The following is a 14,340-nucleotide window of genomic DNA, read 5'->3' on the forward strand; positions in this document are numbered from 1 at the left end:
GTCTTAATTCTAGCCTGATATAACCATTTGTTTACCACTTTTGATGTGAGTTGGGAGTCTTATTGGAACACCCAATTGTGCGTCCAAGACCCAATTTTCAGGTTGATGTTTTTAGGTTTTCCTTAAGAATTTGGAGGTAATCCACCTTCTTCATTATTTCATTTACTTTGTGTAAAGCACCAGTTCCACTAGTAGCAAAACAGCGTTTGAGCATAATGCTGCCACCTCCATGCTTGACAGTAGGTTTGGTGTTCTTGGGGCTAAGGACCTCGCCTTCTCTCCTCCAAACGTTTTTCTGCTTATTGTGACAAAATAGCTGAATTTTTGTTTCATCTGACCATAGACCTTTCCTCTAGAAGAACTTATTTAATCCATGTGATCAGCAGAAAGCTTAATTTGAACCTTAAGATGTTGCTCCTACAGGAAGATATCCTTCTTATATGGTAGCCTTCCAGCTCATGGCAAGACAAAACAGACTTGACTGTTTACATCACAGCTGTGTTCCAGCAGTTTATCATTCTTTGCAGACCTATTTTTGGTGATTCTTGGTGAACTCCTAACAATCCTGATCAATTGTCTCTCAGCAGTAGGTGATAGTTTGTGTTTTCTTCCTGATAATGGCAGTGATACAACTGTAGCATGAACATTGTATTAGGAAACAGTCACTTGCACAGATGATTTTGGGATCCGAAGCATCTTTGGAATGGGTTCATATCACTTTCCTAACTTGTTCAAGTCAATGATTTGCTTTGTCAGATCTATACTTAGCTCCTCAGACTTTATCCTTGCAATGTTTGTGGATGAGTCTAAGGCATGTGTCAAATGGGCCCTAATTAAATTGGCTCAGAGGAGTCACCAGTTGTAGTCAACTGTAACCATTCATGAGATAATAAATCTATGAGCACAGAAAAGACAGGACAGAAAACACTTATCAAGTACTTAGAATGCAGTTCTGAGATCCCTTACTGGGCAATTTCACCACCATTCCCCCAAAAATGTGCTCGAATTATTTATGGCAATATCAATATATATATATATATATATATATATATATATATATATATATATATATGCCTATTTAATATTGTCATACAGGACTGCTGCAGTCTGAAAGTTTCTTTTGTCATATTTTTACTACCTGTCAAAATTTCAGAGAGATATATTTCTTCCCCCCACCTTATTTTATAGTAAGTTGTGTATAGCAAACGCTTTGTGTTTGTTGACTCTGGAGGGGACTGAAGAGCTTGTAAGATGCTTTAGCACCACAAACACACAGACCTTCAGATGTGCAAAAACGGTAGCTTCACCACCCACACGGACACTTCAGATCCTTTATCTCCTTCAGAGCAAGCGTGCCCACTGAAGACAAGAGCACACAGCATTCCCAACCTGCAGCTTGCTGAGAAATAGAGAAACGAAGACAAATATCCATGAAATGGCCGGTCCAAGAGAGAAGAAAGCGAGATGAAAATGTCTTTGTCAGTAACTTGTTCAGCTGGAGTGGAGCTATCAAAACTGCTAGTTGCAATGTGTTATTAGGCTTTGTGAAGCTGTCAGTCTGCTCCCAGGCACGGCTTTCTGGCCCACTTCACCTGTCAGTGACTTCAAGCCTTATAACTGACATTTCCAAAGACAGGATCCATCCCAATCTTTGTCTGAGAAACAGCAGAAGTGCAGCCCTCTGCTGGTCCAACACCTGCCCCTCATCACAGAGACAGAGAACACAGAAAATAAAAAGTTTCAGCGAGGAAATAAAATACAAAGCAGATGGGTGCAACGGACACCCTTGTGGAAAGAGTTTGCAGTGACCAGCTGGCGGCCTAAGTTTTATGTAAAATCTATTTTTAAGCTTAATCCGCCAACGCCACAGTCAACTGTTGTCACTGGTGCTAGATGTTTGTCTTAGTTTCTTTTTGCAAATTTTCCCTGTGAATTTTTTAAATTATCCAGATATAATAATCAAGATATTGTTTCTAGAAAGAGACACTATGAGCTATTTTGGGGTCACAAATCAAATTTCAGTTAACAAGCATGTTCATTATATTAGGTTAATGTGTTAGCATGCTAACGTTTACTAATTAGCACTGAAGCACCTTTGACGCTATAGATGATGTCTTATTTAATAATCACAAATGTGATGCACAAATGAGGGCGGCAGAGGAAATGGGAAAGTTTGGGTCATCAAAATCATTAGGGTTCCTCCTCTGAGAACCTTGAATATCTGTATAAGCTGTTGAGAAGATGCAAGATGGGGCAATAAGGTGCAATATTTCATAAGATCATAAGATAAGACTTTATTAATGAACAAGAATTTTTGTGTCAGATATTGCACAGAAAACATCAACAAATAAGGCTTGAATAGAAAAGCAAGAGTAATACTGGCAATGATTCTGGGATAGTTGGTTAATATTGCACATGATAAAGAGGTTTTGCAAATCGAAATTATTATATCTGAAATTGAAATGTTGCATCTGAAAGCTTAAACATTGGACATTACACCAACATGTCCGAAATGTAAATGAAATAATGCACATCAAACTACATGTACTGAAATTAAATAATATATGATACTGAATCTTATACACTACTGTTCAAAAGTTTGGGGTCACTTAGAAATGTTTTTGTTTTTTAAGGAAAATATTTTTTTTTCAATAAAGATAATAAGTGAATCAGAAATACAATCTAGACATTGTTAATGTGGTAAATGACTATTCTAGCTGGAAACGACTGATTTTTAATGGAATATCTCCATTACAGTACAGAGGAACATTTCCAGCAACCATCACTCCTGTGTTCTAATGCTACAGTGTGGTAGCTAATGGAGTTGAAAGGCTCATTGATGATTAGAAATCCCTTGTGCAGTTATGTTAGCACATGAATAAAAATGTGATATTTCATGGAAAACATGAAATTGTCTGGGTGACCCCAAACTTTTGAACGGTAGTGTAGGTGCAAAGCAATCTAAAATATACTCAAAAGTAAACAGGGGTTGCCTTTACATTTAATTCATGCAATAAAACTATTTATTTAGTGACATCTTCATCAGGTATTCCTTTCATATAGAAAACCACCCATGTGTTTATACATGATGCAACCCAACCAGCTGACGGGTTTTACTAGGTGTGGTTCTACATGTTCAGTAGCAGTACGGCCTTTGTACTACTGTTTATCTCTACACGTTTTTTTCTCTGTAACACGTTTTTTTGGGGATATTTGTCACCGTGGCTGGGTTACGATGGTAACCACACCTGACAACCTTGAACCGGTCAACCTGCTGCATATGTAAGGGTGTGGTTTTCATTGTTTACAATAACTCTGATTTGTCTCATCTGGACATTTAACTTTGGACAACTAGCTAGAAGACCAACCAACCAACTCTCCCTAAAATTACTAAAACCAAACAGGAAAGCACCGATTATTAGAAAAAGTAAGTAGTTAGGGGAAAATATGTTTATTTTCTGAGTCTCATCATGAAGTGTGTAGCTCTTTTTATTGAGGGTTTCTGGGTTTTATTCAGGGTAGCATGTGTTCCCTCACCAAAACAAGACTTTCTTGTTACCATGTTTTCATCCGTGACTGGAGCCCTTTAGCATGTGCATGAATTACAACCCCTAATTTTAGAAAGAGGAAGACAATGCACATTAGTGAGAGTAATTCATTATGCAGCATGTGATTTCCATAATTGTGTTATTAACATTTTGTCCCCATGGAGAGTAAAAAAAAAAATTTTCTGCTGCCTATAAAGCTGCATGTTGTTGCCATGCATCTGAAAAGGTGGCGACAAAAATGTTGTTACATAAGGAAATATACATGTAAGGATAAAAAGGATACATACAACTTCTGTAATTGGCTGTTTATTACTGAGGTTTTACATCATTCAAGTTAAATTTCCTGTTAAGGCAATCATCTTTACTGCTCAGATAACTGTATTATATTTGACAAGTGAGAGTTTGTTCAGGGTGAATAAAAAAAAATATTGTGCTTTTTGCTTTTTCAGCCACTGGATGTCCAACAAGATTTAAAGAGTGTTAACTTGTCAGCAGGTTGCTGGGGTGAAATCATTTCTCTACTTAAAAAGACTGTTTAAATGCAGCACATGATTTCTAAAAAAGACAACAAACCATCTCAAAATGTGTCAACAAAATGACTTTTAATAGTAATTATTTCAATATAAATATCAGTATCTTAGAAGATTCGTGTATGGCAATTGGATTTTCCATTCTGAAAGGGGTATTGAAAAACAAAAAAACGAGTGTTTTTTTAAAATTTTCGTTTTAAAATACAAAAATTAAAATTGAAATAAATCCATGTATGGATTGACCACCCTGGAGCTACAGACGTTATTGGTTTGTGCTTCAAGGCCTGAAGGTAGAGTTGCAATCACATTTTACATGGTAGCAGTAGAAGCTGTAAGAGTACTGGTAGAACTAGTAGTTGTGCTAGTAGCAGTAGTAGAACTAGTGGCAAAAGTAGTACTACTAATAGTAGTAATAGTACTACTAATAGCACTCCTACTTCCAGTGCTGCTAGTACTAGTGGTAGTAGTAGTGCTGATAATCATAGCAGTAGTACCTGTAGCAGTAGTAGCAGTACTAAAAGTAGTAGTAGGAGTATGAGTAGTATGAGTACTAGTTGTGCTGGTGGTAGTAGTAGTACTAGTGGCTGTAGCGGAGAGTGCCAGTAGTAATAGTTGTAGTGCTATTGATAGTAGGAGTAGGAGTACCAGTACTAGCAGTAGAAGTAATAGAAGTAATACTATTACTAGTAGTAGCACTAGTAGTGCTGGAGGAGTATTAGTAGTACTTGTAGTAACACTAACAGTAGTAGTAGTAGGAAAAGTAGTAGTAGTAGGGGTTGCACTTTTGATAGTCGGAGCAGTACTATTAGTAGTAGCAGAAATAGGAGTTGTATTTGTAGTACTAGTGGTAATAGCAGTCCTAATAGTATTAGGGAGTATTTGTCGCACTTGTGATAGTTTGAGCAGTAGTAGTAGCAGAAGTAGTACAAGTAGTAACAATAGTTGTTGTAGGGTGATATCAGGTAAATTGGGCCATCAAGTAAAATGGGCCATTTAAGCTTTGGATGTCCTAGCCCCTCTGATTTTTAGAGCCAATGACAGCAAATGGTCTCAAATGTTTGCCACAACTGTACTTAACATGAAACAACAGATTTTATTGGTCTGTGATTGTTTTTGTGGGCGGAAATAAGATTCAAATTCACACTGCACCGGAAAACTGCGTGGTGAGTGGACTGGCATAAGAATTTCTGATAAAAATTATAAGGATGATAAGTCAATTAAAGAAATGTGTATATATAAAATTGTTGATGTATAATATCTGTATTGATGACACCTATCAGAAATAATGCTTAAAGTTTGGTATTTGGACATTTTTTTTCAAAGATTGACGTTTTTGTTAGTGGCCCAATTTAGCTGAACCTATTCAGGTAAGTTGGGCCCCCTGGTTTCAGCTAAAATGGGCCACCCTTTTGGTCAGTCACACATGCACACATATACACATTTGAAGGGAATGCAGTAGGCATTTATGTGAAAAGGATGCATCTGCCTAAAAATAATGATGATCAGTGATTTTAGTAACAATCCACTGACTATCTGCAGTGAGTACGGCATCTATGATGATGACGGCTTCACCTGTCAGGACTGTATTTAAATTTGTGGTTTAAGTAGCCACATACCGGGCTTTGTAAAAGTTCTGTTACACGGTTTCATGATCTTTAGAGACGTTTACATGTCGGAGTGAAAAATTCCATTAAACAAACTGAAAGTTCTACCTTATAGGCAGGTGTCATTAATACAAATTTGTTCTCTGGTGAAGTTGTATCAAGATGGAAGTCAAGAGAGTTGAGATATCTGCTCTCCTTCATGCTGGCCACAACAAGTCTGACAGAGCCAAGCAGCTGAACATCAGCCGGATGACCGTCCACAGAGTCGCGGAGAGGCTCAAGAATGGTGAAGATCTTTCAGTGATCTTTCAAGAATGGTGAAGACCTAAAAGATCTTCACCATTCTTTAGCCTCTCCGCAACTCTGTGGACGGTCATCCAGCTGATGTTCAGCACAAAGGAGAGCTGAACTTTCAGCAGCCTTTCACGCACTTCCTTTCATTTCCGCTGAATGATTCCAAAATTCAAGAAGTATAATAAACTTTCAGTTTATTCAATGGAATGTTTCACTCCGACATGTAAACGTCTCTAAAGATCACGAAACCGAGTGTAACAGAACTTTTGCAAAGCCCGGTATGTACCTACCCAAGCACACACACACATTTTAAAATTTTGACTATTTATATATTATTGAGGTTCAGTGTTTGCATTCATCCCATTTGTAGGCCTAGTAGGTTGCAGTTGTTTTTTTTAATCATTATTCATGTGTTTTATACCCAAGTTCACAGTGCCATGTGGATTCAATACATTTGCCATGAGCAGATCAGTTAATCATTTACAATGTAATGAATTGTCCTGATATTATTAAATTGTTCTTACACAGTATGTTGCCATATTAACAGTTTTTTTTACAATAAAAATTGATGACTCTCCCTTTGGAGTTGGACTGGCCCAACTTACCTGATAAGCGTCCCATTTTATCTGATCAGCTGGCCCATTTTACCTGAACTTTGCTTGTGTAAAAAAATTGGCACAGCTGATGTATCAAGACCAGTAGGAACTAAACAATCCTATTTACTAGATAATTTCAATGCAAAATTAAAAGAAAACAACCATTACTAGCCATAAAACCACATTTTAATAGAATACATTGTTTTTTGTTAGTGCTTCAAGCGATTTACCAAAAAGTGGCCCATATTAGCTGATATCACCCTAGTTCTAGTGGTAGTAGGAGTACTGATAGTATTGGATGATTATTGGCAGTACTTGGAGTAGTACTAACAGTAGTAGGAGGAGGAGAACTAGTAAAAGTAGTTGTAATACTTATGAGAGTAGATGGAGCAGTACTAGAAGTAGTAGTAGTACAAGTAGTAGTTGTACGGGGGGAATACTAGTCCAACTGGGAATACTACTCGTAGCAGTTGTAGTACTAATGGTAATAGGAGTTCTAGTAGTACTAATACTAGTACTAGCTGTAGTAGTTGTATCATTACATAAGAATGCATCACGGGGTTCTACTCAGAGACTTTCTGGTTCTATGGTTCTAATGTATCGGAGTTGAACCTGAGCATGCGCACTGCACAGTCTGTACTACGGTGATTACAGCAGGTTTGCTGCAGCAGAACCAGACAGCGGCGGTGTTGTTCAGCGAGATCCTGAGTGGATGTCGTGGCCGGAAGTGTCAGTGGTGACTGGGAAATAAGTGTACAAAGATTGTAAAGTAGAAAACACCTTTACTTTCTGCATTTTTATTGAAAATGCAACAGAGAAGTTAATCCTAAACCTCTGCACCTAATGTCCAAGTAACAAAACACTACAATTAAATGCAACAGTATAGTATAAAAATACCATCATGCATGGATTTCTTCTCATGGCTTTGTTCATTTGTAGATAGATAAATAGATGGAAAATATATTTATTGACTAAGAAGGTGGGTGTTGTCCGCTCCTCCCCGGTGCAGCAGCAGCAGGGGAGGGTCACTGGGAGTGTCCCGGGCCACGAGCATAAACTGCGGCTCTGCGCTCCGCCGCTCCGCCGACTCGACGCCTCTCTGCTCAGCTGCAGCTTGGAAGCTTCTCTCCACGGCTCTCTCAGGTCCACACCCGTCCGTCAGTCCGTCCCCGATCACAACCTCCGCTTTCAGGTAGGGCCTAATCCACTTTACGCAACGAAACGAACAAAGCAGTCTGTGGCACAGATTACTCCACGGTGATTTAATGCCTCACTAAATGCCCGTTATTACACACTGCAGCAACGGTTTCACATACGGAAAGACTCTAAAATCAGACACTCTGCTTCTTGGTTTACTCTGACTTTTCTTCATTATGTGGAAAATGTTTTTTTTTAAAGTACCAAATGCAGCTTTTACTGGGTTAAAGTGGTGCGCTCCATATAAGGGCAGCCAATGATGTGGCTCACATTCTTTCTTAACTGTTTCAGATGAAACTCCCCTGACAAAAAACCCAAACAAACATTATGCAACATTTTTGCAGCAGGAGAGTTTTTAAAAAGTCAAATTGGGCATCTCAGATAAAAAATAATTTAAAAAAAACGCTGAGATTCTCCATCTGTGGTTGCCATAGAAACCATCAAATAGAGGTTTTGTTTTCCAGGAAGTTAGTCACAACATCCCCTCTGTGGCTGTTTGTTGAATGTGTCAGACACTGTGCTTCATGTGTGAGGTACAGATAGACTAACCAGGAAGAGCTATGTCAGATCTTGGCTTCAGACATTATGGGATGCCTGAATGTGCCAGCTGTACTGCACCCCACTGGAGATTTAAAAGCCTCGAACAGCTGTGTGCACACTTTACAAAAGCCCAAACTTCAGAAAAAGCTTGAAAGTCTTATCTCCCATGCTGAGAACAAGAAAAATCTGCATTTCTGTTGCATGTTTTAATTTACTACTTAAACTGCTTTGTTTAGACTCAGAATTGACAGAAAATACCTCATCAAGGGAACATTACTAGCCTGCTTTAAAGTCCTCACACGAAATATGACAACATGTCTTGTGTTGTTTTAATTTAAACATGGGTTAAGTTTGCAGTTCAAGTCTCCTGTGGTCAGGAAGTCATGCACTGACTCTCCTCCGTGTCCTCAAAAGCAGAGGTGGCACGTCTTTGTCAGTGCTGCAACAGTAGTTTCACATGCAAACACAGTAAAGACTAATTTGGTGGTTTGCAAGTCAGAATATTTCTAGATTCAAACAGGAAGGGGGTTGTCTAGGTTCCCCATAACTATATTTTCTGCACACAGTCATATGAAAATACAAGTCAATCTACTGGAAGTTGTTGTTTTTTTGTTTGTTTGTTTGTTTTTACAGATTTTGACAAAAAAAAACACTCAACCCTTTTATAAACACTGCCTACAGACAAAGGTGGTACAACACTACAAGGAAAATTAACTTCTGCAACCATTTATTAAGCAGATGTAACTTTTCGTCTGTTGAAAACAGTAACAACACCCCTGGCATCAGAAGTTAGAGTTGCCCCCTTTAGCTGAAACAACTTCCCATAGGCATTTTGCAGACTTGTCCACCAGAGTCAGACATCGGCTTGTTGGAATTTTTGGGCGCTTTTATGCAAAATTCCTGCAGTTACGAGATGTTTGAGGGTTTTTTCCTGTTTCAAATCCTCCCTCAATGGAAGTCATATGTGTAATTTCTATAATTCTGCTTTTTGAGACATTCTTTGATAGATTTGTTGCATGTTTCAGATCATTATCATGCTGAAAGATCCACTTCTGACTTTTGGGCAAATGATCTCACATTACTTTCTGATATGGTGCACAGTTTATAGGTAAATCAGTAACTGAAAACTGCAAAGTCCCTGAGGCAGCAAAGTGTCTGTGCTTTACAGTTGGTGTGACATTTCTGCTTCTAAAAAACAGTATTTGCTTTTTGGTTAGTGTGGCCAGACAGCTCTATCTTTGACTTGACAGAATACATTATCACAAAAGTCCTGCTCTGTCCCTCTTCCTCAAAGTGTTTTTTTCACATTTTACAAGTCAAATTTGAACAATCTTGTCCAGACTCTAGTTGCAGCACTTTGGTGCCAGAAGTTGTAGAATTACCTGCAGATCCTGTGATGAACTTTAGGTTTTTGTTGTTTTTTTTTTTAGACTTTTTGCATCAAATAGTCTGGTCTTGGACTTATAGGGCAGCTAGTCCTGGACAAGATGGCAGTCATTTTAAATCTAACCCCACTTATAGATGATATTCCTTACAGTGGATAGGGTTACTTCAAACTTTGTCAGATTCATAAGCATCCACTAGCTTTTTTCTGAAGATCTTGGGAACTATTTTGAGACCCTGCATGTCAGAGGTTTAAATAAGATCGCTAAAGAGTTTCTAATCATTGGCACCTAATGTGGAACCCTTGATTCTAGTTGTGAGGATTGGAAGCTGCAATAATGTTCTTACTTCTTCCATGTGGTCAATGAAAATTATTAAAATTGTTAGTTTTATGAGTCATTTCTTTGAGTATACCATCTTCATCTGTAGGCTCTGGTGTTGCCTCATTCAAAAATGTTGAATAAGTTGACAGTTTCCATGTTATATACGTTGTTGTTGTTTTTTTTGCACAACTGTTCGGTATATCAAACATTGACTAGAAATAAAATTAGCTTTGTCCAAAAATGTCAAGAGTCCTGTGCATCAACAGATCAGTGATTATTGAGTTGGCATTAACAGCAATATTCTTCAAAAATGATGGCTAAACTTCACCAACCCTTCACCAGAGCTGTGGTAGATGAGAAAGTGCTCATATATTGTCAGATTCATTGGTTATTGTTGGGTGTGGCATTGGCAAAAACCTAAAATGTTACTTTCTTTAAGACTGAACATCATCTCCAATGATTTTAACTTCTAATACCTCTACCATAGCACACGATAGAGGAAGCTAAGTGAGCAATACGTTGCTCAAAATATTTACTGGTGCTCTGTAGAGAAGTTGGGTGTTTTCCCTTTGACTTCCACATACTCTAGTTATGGAAATAAGGCACCACCTCTTACTCAAAACACACATATGGTTTTCTAGCTGCCATGCAAGAAGGATGAGGTAATACCTGAGACACTGTAGACACATAGCAAGTAAAAAGAGCAAAGCAAAACAGAACCTTCTTCATTTTGTTATGTTGGACATACAAGTTTGACAGGACTGATGTGGGTCGAAGAGCTGTGGCTGTTTCCTAGTAGTGTTTACAGGTTAACTGTTCCTGAAACAACCCTCTCATATCCTTTAATAACCACCCATATATCAGGGATGTTATTTACAAAGTCGTAAACAGCCATTTGGATTCTCTTTGTCTTACATTATGCAAACACATGAGAGGGGAAAGCAGAGTTTGTCCAGAGCCTTATCTGATGTGTCCTGAGCAAACTTAAGAGGGTACGAGTGGCATGCATGGAGAAAATGAGTCATGAGAAAGCCCCCATCCTGAAGGAGCAATCTCTTTTGAGAGAAACTCAGGACAAGCGTGCTGCTGTATTAGAGCCAAGAAATCCAAATTTTGCACTATTTTGAGCTTGTTTGGGAATGTTTTTGAAGTGGGACACCAGCAGACACATCACAAGGGCTTGGAAAACGCCTCGTTATATGAATCCACTCGTTGCTTATCTGAACAATCTGAGTTTTCAGTCGGGCCTCCGAGCAGACACAAGAGAGGCTGGTGAAAAAATGGGGGAGGGGATTGAACAGCTAAGGTTTGGAATGACGAACTCTGCATGTTTGTTTGAAGGCAAAGGGGTTTTTAGGCCCACAGACAAGGGGGTACTGACTGGCTGTAATGTGGGGTGGGCTGCAGACACCAGCTGCTTCCCTCAGCTCCCCTGTGCAGACATGCTGACCAGCAGTCATGTGACCTGTTCTTATTTAAGCCTGTAGCTGTGGGTGTGTTGAGTCAAACAAACCAGCCCTGTCTGACTCACTTTAACCGCTTTACCAGTAGCATTAAAGCTCGTTTCAGTTAGCTGCTGCATCAGCACAACCAAAAATATTAGTACTATGCCTTAAACTGCCCTCATGTGTTAGTATTCATCATCTACGCTCATCACAAGTACAACATTTTTAATGCTGACTTTAAGTCTCGTATCCCCTCTGATGTTTGCTTTATTAAGTTTTTATTAAGCTCTGCAGTGTTTCTCTCCATCTCCAAGAAGATCACGGTTTTATTTATTTATGTAATGCCACAGAGGCTGTGATTTTCAAAATAAGATGTGTAAAAGTGGTATTTTCCATGAGCGAAATGTTTGTTGCGCTGTCGCTGGAAGAAAAGTCTGTCTTCTCGACCCAATCAGAGTAAATTCAGCTTTACTTTTGGATGTTGAAGAAACTAATCATGCAGCTTGATTTTGAGCATTTACAGAAAGGAATAAATAAGATGCTTGGGTGTTTTTGTCACAGATTTGCACTACATTTCTCTACAAAATATCGCTGAATGTTTGTGTAATGACCAATTTTAAAGCATGGCGCTGTGGTTTCAGATTAAAGTCTTTGCTGTACAGTCGTCTCTATTAATGAGCATCATGTTGCTGTGATCGCTACATGCAAGCTGTTTTCAGATTCCTGGGTGTGACAGTTTAAATTAAGGAATGGACGCAGTATATTAAGCAGAAGTTAATGATGTATTAATAGCTGCTTGAAAACACAGTGCTATTGTTTTCTGTCACCACAGATGCGTTAGTTCCTCCAACATTTACGTAGTAGTTGTTCTCTTTTACATAATTTGTAATCAGATGGGGTTATGGGATGCTGGCTGGGGTTGCTGAAGTCAATAAATTTACCAGTGTTGGTGACAAGAGGTGATTAGCCTAGCTTAGCGTAAAGCCTGGAGGTAGTGAAAAACAACTAGTCAGGCTTTGTTAATAAATGAGCAACACCAGTATCACTAAAAACACATTGCATCTGGGGTGTTTAATCTCTAACAGAAAGGTTAATCTGAAAGAAAAATGCTATAAGAACAAGTTGCGGTTTGAGAGAGTGTTAGTTGTGTGTTTTTTTCTGTTTGTTACCTCCGCCAAGGAGGTTATGTGACACCCGGCGTTTGTGTGTCTGTCTGTCTGTCTGTTATCAAGATAACTCAAAAATGCCTGGGCAGATTCACATGCAATTTTGAGGGGATGTAGACTATGGTAAGAGGAAGAGCTGATTTAATTTTGGTGGCAATCCGGAAAGGATCCTGGATTCTGGATCACTTTGAATTTTTTAGTATGTTTTATTATGTGGTCCAAAATATGACAAAAACATCATAGGTTAGTATGTCGTCCAACAAATTGGAGCAAGGCGTCTAGATAGCTCAACTGGTTAAGAAGGTGATTCGTAAACAGAGCTGTGTCAGAGACGCAGGTTTGATTCCAGCTCATGCTCCTTTACTGCATGGGTTTCCTGTTTTCCTCTCTATCCTTGGCGGAGGTCTGCACTCTTTGAGTCCTTTTCTAGTCTTGTTGAAGAAGTGGCTACTGCATAGTAAGAAAAAAACAACAAGAATTGCGACCTGTTGTTTGCCAAGAAATACTAAGGGTACATAACTCCCAGGAAGATAGTCATTTTTGCGTCTGTTTAAAAAATTGGACAAAAAAAGTGCCTTAGGTAAACATTTGTTTTAATAGTTCAATTGCTGCTACCCAAGAGACAACAGCCAGGGCTGAAACCTGAAGCCAACACTGAAGTGACAAAAACTACAGTTCCTCAAATGTCCACTTGAGGCTGCCTGCAAAAGTCAGTCAATCCTCACAGACCTCCATGTTTCCATGTTAAAATGTCCAGTTTAACATCCATTCATCCATTCTCTATACACCGCTTTATCCTCACAAGGGTCGCAGGGGGTGCTGGAGCCTATCCCAGCTGACTCAGGCGAAGGCAGGGGACACCCTGGACAGGTCGCCAGTCTGTCACAGGGCTACATATACAGACAAACAATCACACTCACATTCACACCTACGGACAATTTAGAGTCATCAGTTAACCTCAGCATATTTTTGGACTGTGGGAGGAAGCCGGAGTACCCGGAGAAAACCCACCCATGCACAGGGAGAACATGCAAACTCCATGCAGAAAGATCCCAGGCCCACCCCGGGATTTGAACCGGGGATCTTCTTGCTGCAAGGTGAAAGTGCTAACCACTAGGCCACTGTGCAGCCCCGTCCAGTTCAACAGCAGAACAAAACATGTTTTCATCCTGACACAAAAAGCTGTTTTGGACATTATAGCTAACTTTCGTGTTCATGACAACTTTATAGGGGAGGAATTTTTATACAGTTCACCTGCTTAAATTGTATTACCACTGGAAGTTATGCATAATTGTGAGCATGGCCATGAAATGCTTGCATGATCCACCTCAACTTCACCTCTTTGCTTATTGCTAAATTAGCCAGGAGTTATGAAGAGTGTGCAGCTGCCAAGGTGTTTATAGTTGGAGCCTCCACACTGAGCTTCAAAACCAATAATCAGGAAACCTATGACTGACATCAAAGAGGGTTTGTTCAACTTCATATCAGTCTATGCTGGTAGCCGCAACCCTCGTCCCATCTAATGCTTTCCCTACGTGCAGACCTGCTAGGCTGCTGTTGAGTTAGTCCTTGATGGCGTTCAGCTAGCTCTCCCTTGAGTCTCTTATCCCACAAATGAACTCCAACTCCACTGTGTTGGACTGCAAGTGATGCCGATAGTCTGTTCTCCAAGAGGTCTGTGGTGAGCTGGAGGCCCACTCCAACCAGAACTTGC

The 14,340-nt window shown here is 39.3% G+C and overlaps 1 protein-coding gene across 2 annotated transcripts in view; it reads left to right on the forward strand.

Annotated features, from left to right (window-relative positions):
• Window positions 1-7,573: 7,573 nt before the first annotated feature.
• Window positions 7,574-14,340, forward strand: part of gsna (gelsolin a) — a 43,982-nt gene continuing 37,215 nt past the window's right edge. The window contains exon 1 of one of the 2 annotated variants that reach the window (XM_051938204.1): window positions 7,574-7,764. The gene's annotated coding sequence lies outside the window, so the exon portion shown is untranslated. The remainder of the gene's footprint in view (window positions 7,765-14,340) is intronic. The other variant, XM_022205534.2, reaches the window with a different exon arrangement.

Source organism: Acanthochromis polyacanthus, chromosome 18 (assembly GCF_021347895.1).
Source record: "Acanthochromis polyacanthus isolate Apoly-LR-REF ecotype Palm Island chromosome 18, KAUST_Apoly_ChrSc, whole genome shotgun sequence".
NCBI classification, from domain to species: domain Eukaryota; kingdom Metazoa; phylum Chordata; class Actinopteri; family Pomacentridae; genus Acanthochromis; species Acanthochromis polyacanthus.